Source organism: Selaginella moellendorffii, unplaced genomic scaffold, assembly GCF_000143415.4.
Source record: "Selaginella moellendorffii unplaced genomic scaffold, v1.0 SELMOscaffold_19, whole genome shotgun sequence".
Lineage (NCBI taxonomy): Eukaryota > Viridiplantae > Streptophyta > Lycopodiopsida > Selaginellales > Selaginellaceae > Selaginella > Selaginella moellendorffii.
Genome location: NW_003314280.1, coordinates 1309831 through 1320762, shown reverse-complemented (window position 1 = coordinate 1320762; position 10932 = coordinate 1309831).

Genomic DNA, 10932 nt, shown 5'->3' with positions numbered 1-10932 from the left:
ACACATATAACTCTTTTCACAAAGACATATATATATTTAAAGGGACAGGGACACCTCTAGTGTAATATATAGAGATATATATATGTATATAATATCACTATCTCACCATATATTTTATTCTCAACACATATACACATATGTCTCTCTCTCTCTATCCAAACTTAAAACTAATCTACCACTCAACTGTATAAGGAGCAATATCACTGTTTCCTGGAAAAGAAATGAGTGTTGTATATATAACCGTGCACTAGCGCGCGTAAACACAGAGGGTTCTCGTGCTATATCTATCTATATATCTATCTCACTATTTACCACATGTGTATGTGTATATATATATATATATATATATATATATATATATATATATATATATATATTCAAATAGGGACTTTCGATTGCATGATATAAACATGAGCAATGAGATTACACTTCATTACTAAATTATCTCCCAAAGAAGAGAAGATGATTTTTGTGTTTAATCCTTTGTCCCTAATGACTCTTTTTTTTTATCTCAACTTCACTAAACCTTAAGCTTCTGTTTGCACTACTTTTAGTTTCATCTAAGAAAAGTTTATAAAAGAGCACAGTAATGACTACTTGAACTAATAGAGTAATCTTTATAATTTTGATTGATCCACTCATAATGCCTAGAAAGGATCCACTAGTGCTATGCTAAATAGCTACAAACCAACCTATTCACCATTCATAACAAATATAGGGGAGGTTTACTTTTTATCCATAGAAATATGAAACAACTTATGGTAACCACCGATACACTAATATTAATCCTACCAACTTAAAGTGTCACCTTAAGTTGCTAATATACTCTCATGAGCCCAAGCACAAACTCATGTAAATGGTATATCTCACATCCATTTTATGAGCCCAAGTGAAAGCTCATGCAATTGGTAAAGATGCATGCAAAGTCATAGTAATGAAACGTGTACCCACTCAGATAATTATTTTTATCACTACATATGCAACTACCCAATCTCATTGGATAGTATTTACTGAGATATATCCTTTGATACTAAATATAATATATATATATTTCACCTTCTACCTTATAGTGATTTACTATAGGATAACCACAAAGCAGAATGTAACCCTTGGACATGTGGGCTAAAGGTAACAAAGTAGAACCTAAGTTTCAAGACCTTGGGCCATTGAACGAAGGGATAGAGTAAACTCCCAAACTATAATCAAAGAGCGAAGTAACTGGAGCACAAAATAACTTATGAACATACAACCCAAAAAGCAAATGGACAAAAGCATGGAGTGACATTGAAATAGTCTTAGAGCATTTAACATCCTAACGTTAAAACTAGCATGCAAAATAGGAGTTTGGCGCTAATTTAATATACTAGTAGCTTAACGTGAAGATATAGATACTCCACTAACTTAAAGCATAGTTTAATTCCCACTTGCATGCTTTTCTTTGTTTTGAGTTCGACTTGGGTCCAAATTTAATCTCCATACCACCCCCTGCTTTCACCCAAGTCTTAGGAGTTACTCTCTAGGACAATCATGAAAAGTTACTAAATATGGAATAGGACTAGATTTCTTACTCATATTCAAGTAGAATATTCTCCTAGAAATAAGTTTCTTGATGAAGTGGAAGTTGGAAGCTCATTTTATTATGTTTCACTTCTAAGTGAAATCATAGTTTATTAAATTTATTTTCACCCCTAATATGATAGGAAGAAATTTAAATTTATAGATATTCTAGTATAATTTACTAGGTTACATTTATTTTTTTGCTACAAATGTTATTCTACTAAATTGTTAACTTTGATAGTTGTAATTTGAGAATTAACTTATTATGGTTTGATTGAGAAAAGGCAAAATAATAGTTTATTACAGGTTAGCATAAAATAAAACCTAAATTACAAAAATGTTATCACTAAGTACATTTTACCTCAAAAACTTATTACAAATCAAGGAACACATACAGGAAATCAGAGAGTCAGGAATAGGGAAGTGTCTCGAAAGTTAGGAATATGGTCTGCGGGTCAGGAATTTGACGTCAGGCAGGAATGTGGCAAGAATTGGGGGATTCCTGACAGTGAGGGTATTTGGCAGACACGGTAAGCTATCATCTAGTGATATTGAGGGACTAGTCTTAATATGCGAGGATTCTTGTCACTAGCTAGTGCAAAACACAATGAGATGGGAACTGTTTACCAAGCTAAGTATGCTTAGTTAATAGCATGTAGGAATTCTATCCTTATACTTGTCCGGTCTAAGTATACTTGAAATGCCCAGTTAACTCCACTAGCACAAAAGGGATTGATAAAGGGTCCAGCAATACCAACCTTCTGCTATTGTGGCAGTAAGGAAAGAGTGTCTGTAAGGACTAGCCGACAAGTAACTTTTGATACCCAAAGTTACATTTGCGACACTCTCCCCCCCTTAGGGAAGATCAACATCCTTATTGATGTATACTCCAGTATAGACTACTGGCATAGAAACAACTCTAAAAAAATTTCACGGTGATCACACTATGTGAGAAATGCACCAACTTAAATGAGTTAGGGTAACCTCTGTCAGGAATCCCCCAATTCTTGCCACATTCCTGACTCTCGCCGGATTCCTGAACTGCAGACCACATTCCTGATTCTTGAGACACTTCCCTATTCTTGACTCTCAAGACACTTCCCTATTCCTGACTCTCTGATTTCCTATACGATTCCTGAGTCTCAAGCCACATTCCTGATATTGATGTGGCGCCTCCTCAACCTCAGCTATATTTAGGCTGTCCTCAATCCGGTGGAGCTTCATCAACCTATAGTATATATAGGTTAGCTTTGTTCCATTTCTCCACAATCTGAATCAACGCCAGTCTAAGGCCTCTTCTTTGTTTCCACTAGCTTTTCTCTTTGTCTTTTGCATTTTCCAGTCTTAATCTTGTTGGGGGTCTTGACAGTTTGATTCAGATTGTGCTTTTTGCTTTTGTTTTAGCTCGTTTCGATTATTTGTTTGCCTTTGTCTTTTTTCCCCTTTGTTTTCCTTTCTTCTTGCTGATGGAGTCTCCAAGCCATCCTGATTTCTTTGCCGAAGTCCTTGCAAAAATCCAGTCTGAGAATACCGAGCTGAAGGCGACCCTTTTTCGCATGCAGCAGGAGCTTGCTTCACTTTTGGCTTAGGGATCCAGCAAAGTTCCTGAACTGAAGGTGAGTTTCCCGGCAAAATTTTCAGGCAAGCGTTCGGAGCTTCACGGATTTTTGAACCAAATGGAGCTGATCTTTGCACTTCAAGATCGGCGGTACCCCACTCCCGAGTCTCAAATTGGCGCAATTGGGATGTTGCTCGAAGGTGCAGCTTTGTCATGGTTTTCTCCTCTTCTGGAGAAGAGCATGAATGGGGTCGTGGTTCTGGAGCTGATGGATCTTCAATTGTTCAAAGAGAAGCTCGAAGCATATTTTGGCGAGACGGATTGGGTTCGGGCTGCTACCACAAAGATGAGACGTCTCTCTCAGGGGTCTCGTCCTGCCTCAATCTACGCTGCAGAGTTCCAACTCCTTGCCTTGGACACTTAGTGGGATGAGCGGGCCCTGATTGACCAATTTCGTTTCGGCCTCAACAACGGTGTCAAGGATTTGTTGCTCACCATGGAGGATCCCAAGGATCTGTCGGACGCCATCACCAAAGCTGTTCGATGTGACAATCGTCTCTTTGAATGTCGTTAGGAAAGTTGCCGCGCCACTGTTTTTCCGTCCCAAACTTAGGAATCCCAGCTTGAGTCTTCGGGGCATACTCCTGAACCTACTGCTCCGGTCCCGATGGATATTTCTGGTACTCCCCGACTCATTAGAGGGAAGTTGAGTCCTGCTGAGAAGCAACGTCGAATATCTCATAATCTTTGCCTCTACTGTGCTGATCCTAATCACAAAGTAGCTGTGTGTCCCAAGAAGCCTCCTCGACTGCTCGAGTTCACTCTGCCTCAAAGTCCACCTCTGTTGCAGTCGGGAAACGACCCTGTCCAAACAGAGTAGGAGCTGTCTGTTTGGACTCCCCGAATAAAAATCACTTTTCTTCTTTATCAAGCTCCTCACCACCTTTCATCAAAGCCACCAGCAATTCCCGCAACTTCCGCGTCCCATGTCTCATTTCTTTCACCGGACAATCAGGACTCAAGGCTTTAGCGCTACTGGACTCGGGTGCAACTTCCTGTTTCATGGACACGAACTTTGCTACCCGACATCACGTTCCTCTTTCTCCTACCATACGGGATCTGAGGGTTGAAGGCATCGGCAGGCATTTTGTGTCTCCATCTTCTGGACTTAGGGAAATGTTGCCCGTTCGAGTACACATCGGGTCCACCGTCACCGATATCGCCTTCAACATCATCAACAACAAGTCCTCCTCTATGGTGCTCGGTCTTCCTTGATTCCAACTACATCAGCCTCAAATTTGTTGGAAGGAATTACAGCTCATCTCTCCCACATCACCATCTCCCACGGCTTCCCCTGCTGTTCATCGAGTCCGAATCAGGAAAAGTTCCCTAAACTTAAATCGGGGTTCTGTTCCTGACTCTACGAAGTTTTCACCCTCTTCTTTTTCCTCTCTTCCATCTTACACTGGACAGTATCCTCGTCTCATCATTCCATTTAGTCGTACACCTCCTCCTATCTCCACAATCACTATGAAAGAACTCCTTCATGAAGAACCTATTTTCCTTTTTGCTTTGCGTGTTTTTCCTGTTAGTCTTCCTGAGAAGTATCATGATTTTGGGGATGTGTTTGACAAGAAAAAAGCTAGTGTACTACCTATTCATCGGCTTATGATTGTCCCATTGATTTACAGGAAGGAGCATCACCTCCGTGGGGGCCTATCTACGGGTTATCCCCGTTCGAGCTTAAGGCCCTCAAAGAGTACGTGGATGAGAACCTTGCCTCGGGGTACATTTAGCATTCGCAGTCCCCAGCTGGAGCGCCTGTCTTCTTTGTCAAGAAGAAGGATGGGAGTTTGCGGCTAGTCATCGATTACCGAGGTTTGAACAAGGTGATTGTTTGGAACCGTTATCCGCTGCCCCTGATCTTGGACCTGTTGGAATGCCTCGGCGGTGCCCGCTTCTTCACCAAGATTGACCTCCGTGGCGCATACAACCTGATTCGGATCCGGCCTGGTGATGATTGGAAGACTGCGTTCCGAACCCGCTATGGCCACTTCAAGTACAATGTCATGCCATTTGGCTTGACAAATGCTCCAGCAGTTTTCCAACACGTGGTGAACGACGTCTTTCGGGAGTTTCTTGATCAAATGGTGATCGTCTACCTCGATGACATCCTCATCTACTCAAAAACTCAGGAGGAGCACGACAAACATGTACGCAAGGTGCTGGCGAAGCTGCGAGAACACGGCCTATACGCGAAGCTTGAGAAATGTTCCTTCGATCAGCAGTCTATGGAGTTCCTTGGGTACATTGTCACTCCTGAGGGTATCAGGATGGATCCTGCCAAAGTCAAGACTATTCTCGAGTGGGAGCCTCCACAATCAATGTCAGATGTTCAGGTTTTCCTTGGCTTTGCCAACTTCTACCGCAAATTCATTGATCACTACTCTAACATTGTCCTTCCTCTCACACATCTCACTCGCAAGGATGTTCCCTTCTCTTGGTCTGCTGCTGCCCAGCATGCCTTCGACACACTCAAGGTAGCCTTCAGTTCTGCTCCCGTTTTGATCCATGCTGATTCCTCACAACCTTTCTTCATCGAGGTTGACGCCTCTGACTTTGCCATTGGTGCTGTGTTGTCTCAACTCGGAGTGGATCAAGAACTTCATCCGGTCGCTTTCCATTCTCGGAAATTTCAGCTTGCGGAGATCAATTACGAAATACGACAAGGAGCTCCTTGCCATCGTGGATTCCTTTGGAGAGTGGCGCCGTTTCTTGGAGGGGGCGGGCCATCAAACAAGAGTCTGGACGGATCACAAAAATCTCGAGTACTTTGCCACTTCCCGAGTTTTAAGCCGTCGTCAAGCAAGGTGGGCACAATTCCTGAGTCGGTTTGACTTTGTTATCAAGTACAGACCTGGAAAGCTTCAAGGCCTTCCTGATGCTCTTTCAAGGCGCTCCTATCTCAGTCTTAGGCCTGGTAATCCTGCCTTCGATCAACAGGATCAAGTTATCCTCGGTCCTGATCGGTTTCAAGTTATGGCAATTTCCCTGGCCCCGCAGGACTCCTCCTTGATGGATGCAATCAGAAACGATCTTCAATCCGATGATCTCGCCAGCGACATTTTCCCCCATCTTCAGGCTGGACACCTTGTGACTCCCGACTGCCGGCGATTTGACGAGTTCGAGTTCTTAGATAGCTTATTATACCGTGGGGAGCAACTTTACATTCCTGAAGGTGATGCTCGAAGGTTGGTCCTGATGGCGTGCCACGATAGCCCGACTGCTGGTCATTTTGGCATTGCAAAAACCTATGAGCTAGTTGCATGGGACTTTTGGTGGCCTCACATGAACAACTACATCAAAGCTTTTGTTACCTCCTGTGACACTTGCACCTAGAATAAGATACCTCCTTCCTTCAGGTTTGCTTCGTTCCCTTCCGGTCCCTTCAGGTCCTTGGGAATCCATCTCCATGGATTTTTTGAGTGATCTTTCGAGTTCTGGAGGCTTCAACAACATTTTAGTCATGGTAGATCGCTTCACAAAGATGGCGCACTTCTTGCCATGTACCAAGGAGTTTTCGGGCGAGGACATGGCAAAACTGGTATTCAGGGAAATTTTCCGACCTCATGGGATTCCTACAGATGTGGTTTCGGATCGGGGGCCTCAGTTCATCTCTCATTCCTGGAAACGGTTTTTGCAGCTGCTTGGAGTGAAGGCCAACCTCTCTTTGGTGTATCATCCTCAAACTGATGGGCAATCCGAGCGAACGATTCAGACGTTGGAACAATTCTTGAGGTGCTTTATCAACTATCATTAGGATAACTGGTTCGATATCCTTCCCCTTGCTGAGTTCTCCTATAACAACTTTGTTCACTCCTCTCTTCGAATTTCCCCCTTCTTTGCAAACTCTGGCCGAAATCCCCAATTCAATCTCTCACTTCCTTCTCCATCCGAATCCTCTCATTCAAATCCTCGCTCTGAGGCATTTGTCTCCAACCTCCAAGAAATCCACAACTCCATCTCCTTCCACCTCCATCGTGCTCAGGAATCTCACAAAACATTTGCCAATGTCCATCGTCAGGATTGTCCCCTTTACAATATCGGGGATAAAGTTTGGCTCCTCTGGCAAAATATCTCCACCACCAGGCCCTGTCCAAAACTTGATTTCAAACACCTCGGTCCTTTCCCTATCACTGCCATCATTAATCCTGTCACTTATCGCCTTGCACTTCCCTCCTCATATCAAATTCACCCAGTTTTTCATTCCTCTCTCCTTGAGCCTTATATTCCCAGTCCTATTCCCGATCGGGTCATTCCTCCACCTCCACTAGTGCAGCTCAAGGATGGGTCTGAGTACGAGGTTCAGGACATCCTTGATTCCAAGATTTCAATCCCCCAATTCTTGCCACATTCCTGACTCTTGCTGGATTCCTGACCTGTAGACCACATTCCTGATTCTCGAGACACTTCCCTATTCCTGATTCTCAAAACACTTCCCTATTCCCGACTCTTTGATTTCCTGTACGATTCCTGAGTCTCGAGCCACATTCCTGATATTGATGTGGCGCCTCCTCAACCTCAGCTATATTTAGGCCATCCTCTATCCAAGAGTGGTGGAGTTTCATCAACCTATAGCATATATAGGTTAGCCTTGTTCCATTTCTCCACAATCTGAATCAACGCCAGTCTAAGGCCTCTTCTTTGTTTCCACTAGCTTTTCTCTTTGTCTTTTGCATTTTCCAGTCTTGATCTTGTTGGGGGTCTTGACAACCTCTTTGTCTAACAAGGATGCGCTACCAACTTAGACACCCTCCGGCTGTCGCCGACAAGGAAATGACCAATGGAGTTAGCCACCCTTGCTACTCTAGGTGTCACCTAGTTTACAAAAGTGTCATACGCCCCTGCCCGCAGGGACATAAAGAGAGAATCCAGAAGCCCCAACCCTCATAAGCAAAGAAAACAAACCCATCGGTAAGGTTTAAATAGACTATTGTAAATAGGTAGTTAGAGTTGTTTACACAATCATGCCCTTTTAACGGAATAAAGAACATTGATAAAGAGGCGGGTGATGTGACTAGTCAACAGTAGTTACCCCATGACTAAAGATTTCACCATGCACACAAAGTGTTGAAGCCAGCTTGCCTATACTGGCCCAAAATCAACGATCAATAGATGGACAATATCAAAGTCATAGACAATGATATCTTAGAGACTTAATTATCAGTGATTAAATCTTATATTAGAACACAAAAGTATTCCAAATAAATTATTATCGGATAAACCAGTATTATAGTATAGGAACCACCAAAATCATCATAATTTGAAAACATAGGATTCAATGCTTTATTTCGTTAAAGTGGGACTTTTCATTATCCCACTTATGGTGTGTGGCCACATGCCATTTTTATAACAACAATAAAAAATTGAAGTTTTAACTTTATAATTTATAAATTAAAAACTTTTCATATGATTTTGTGTTATAATATTGTGAAATATAAAAAAATAAATTAAAAAACTGATAGAAATATTAATAAATATTAATTAAGTACTAGGAAATGGCATGTGGACACATGCTAATTAATGTCCCACTTTACTGAATAAGTCCCACTTTAACGAAATAAAGCATTTCACTATCTAACAAAATTCAATAGCAAGAATATCATCAAATAACTCAATGATAAAACTTAACTACTGAAAATTATAGATAGTATGCCAAACAACTTACTAAAGATAACTCAAAAACACAAAGTATTATTGACTAGTAAGCAAAATGCTTGTGAATGTATTACTCAAAGGAAATAACATCTAATCTATCAAATTAACTGTAACAACAATCAATAAAACAGAAGGAATATTGCAAAACCAACAAACATTTAGTTATGCCAACTATCGCACTAGCCAATCTGAATAGATTTCGGTCAATAATACAAAGGAACTTAAGTTTCTTAAGCAAGTGTCAGCAACATTTTACTGATGTCTCAAACCTAAGAGACGAATCCAGAACAAACCATAAAAAATATGTGGTATTGTGAAAAGCCATATGCTATCAAGGAGAACAACTAACTATAGTGAAAAATCATTAATCATCCCATCAATAAATATATGCATAATTATTATTGAAGAAGGAATCCACCATCTCGAAGAATGACATATCAATAATAATCAAGCAAAACCTTTAACAAGAATAATCAACTATCCTAGATGACAATCAATTATCACCAATGATTGCTAGATGTAAAAACCAACTTCAACATCGAAGCTAATGAGCCAAAATGCCTTTCCCAACAACTTTTAATAAATGGATTAATGAGCATAAAAACTTAAGGAATCAAAAGCTCGAAGAAGCTTATAACCAAGTCTTGCTTAATAATGATCATGAGTCTTGCATGAACTAACTTCAATGCTAAAGAAGAAATCATAGTGCAACCCACAATATTCTCCTCAACACATCCATAAACTAAACTTCATAATGCAAAACTAATGAAAAGCATATCTACATCAATCCAAAAGCTAAGCACAATGGAGCTATGCTTAATAAGTGATCACTAAACGATCCTCCATGAATCCATCTATAACAAGACATAACTCATTTCATAACAAGCACAAGACAAATCATCAATGATTGATATATCCCAACTCAAATCCAACAAGGATTAATCATTTCAATATCAATTACTAACTCTTTCATTCATAAGGCTAGGGACTGAATCACTTTTCAAGGAGAAGCCAAAGCTCAACCCCCTACTAAATAATCTTGTCTAGAACACAACTAACTCAAACTTGCCACTCAGCTCATTTGAACGCTGACATAGTTGCTAATTAGCAAATGCATGAATGTCAATAACACAAAGCTACAACCAAATTATTAATACTATCTCCATTGAAACTAATGAAACTCAATATCAATCCTATAGAGAGACATCTTATTTCACTTGAATTTCAATATCAACAATGTCAAAGACAAGCCATTACTTCAATGCCATCAACACCATAACAAAACTAAAAGAAAACAAGAGTGAATCAACACCCAAAACTCTCTAGCAATTAACCTAACCAAAGTTGAAGATACTTTAGTCAGTATTCGAGACCAATCCTTCAGCGAAACTCAGTTATAGATAACACTTCATCAAGGAGTAAATCACCATATCTAAGACTCAATGAAATCCAACACTACGAACTAAACGCAACGATAGAGGTAGAGTCAATATGCTAACATGGACAAACCATGTAAATCTAACAACACGATCCTCCACAACACCATCTGGTAAAGCAAGTCCATCACCAATAAATCTTCATCGAGTGAGGCAAGTGTCAACAATCCTTGACGAAGTCTACAAGCAATCACTAGTTGCAAAGCAACTAACAATCACTCTTCAACTTACCTTCACAAAACTTGAACATTAAACTCACATCATCGAGTTATATACTTGTCCAACATGAACGTAATACCCCAGGTACGAGATAAAGGTTTATGAACAAACATAAACTAAATGACCACTCGAATCCAACTCAATCGCAATAAGCTCACTAATGCATTTAGCCATTAGCTTTAAGCATGCCTTGAAAAGGTTACTTATGCATAATCAACACTTAGTCGAAACTAAAGTGCAGACTATGAGATGGATTCATATTGGTATATAACCTCCTTATAGACAAAGTTATAATATGGGTACCAACATCTCAACCTTAAACAACTAAGTTGGACATCACTATCTCAGCCAAGGTAAGTGGCTACCAAGACCAAATCAAGATCAATGAGAGTTCACTACTCTTATAGAGTTTAACGAAATGCAAGGTGTAATCTGCCACCAAAC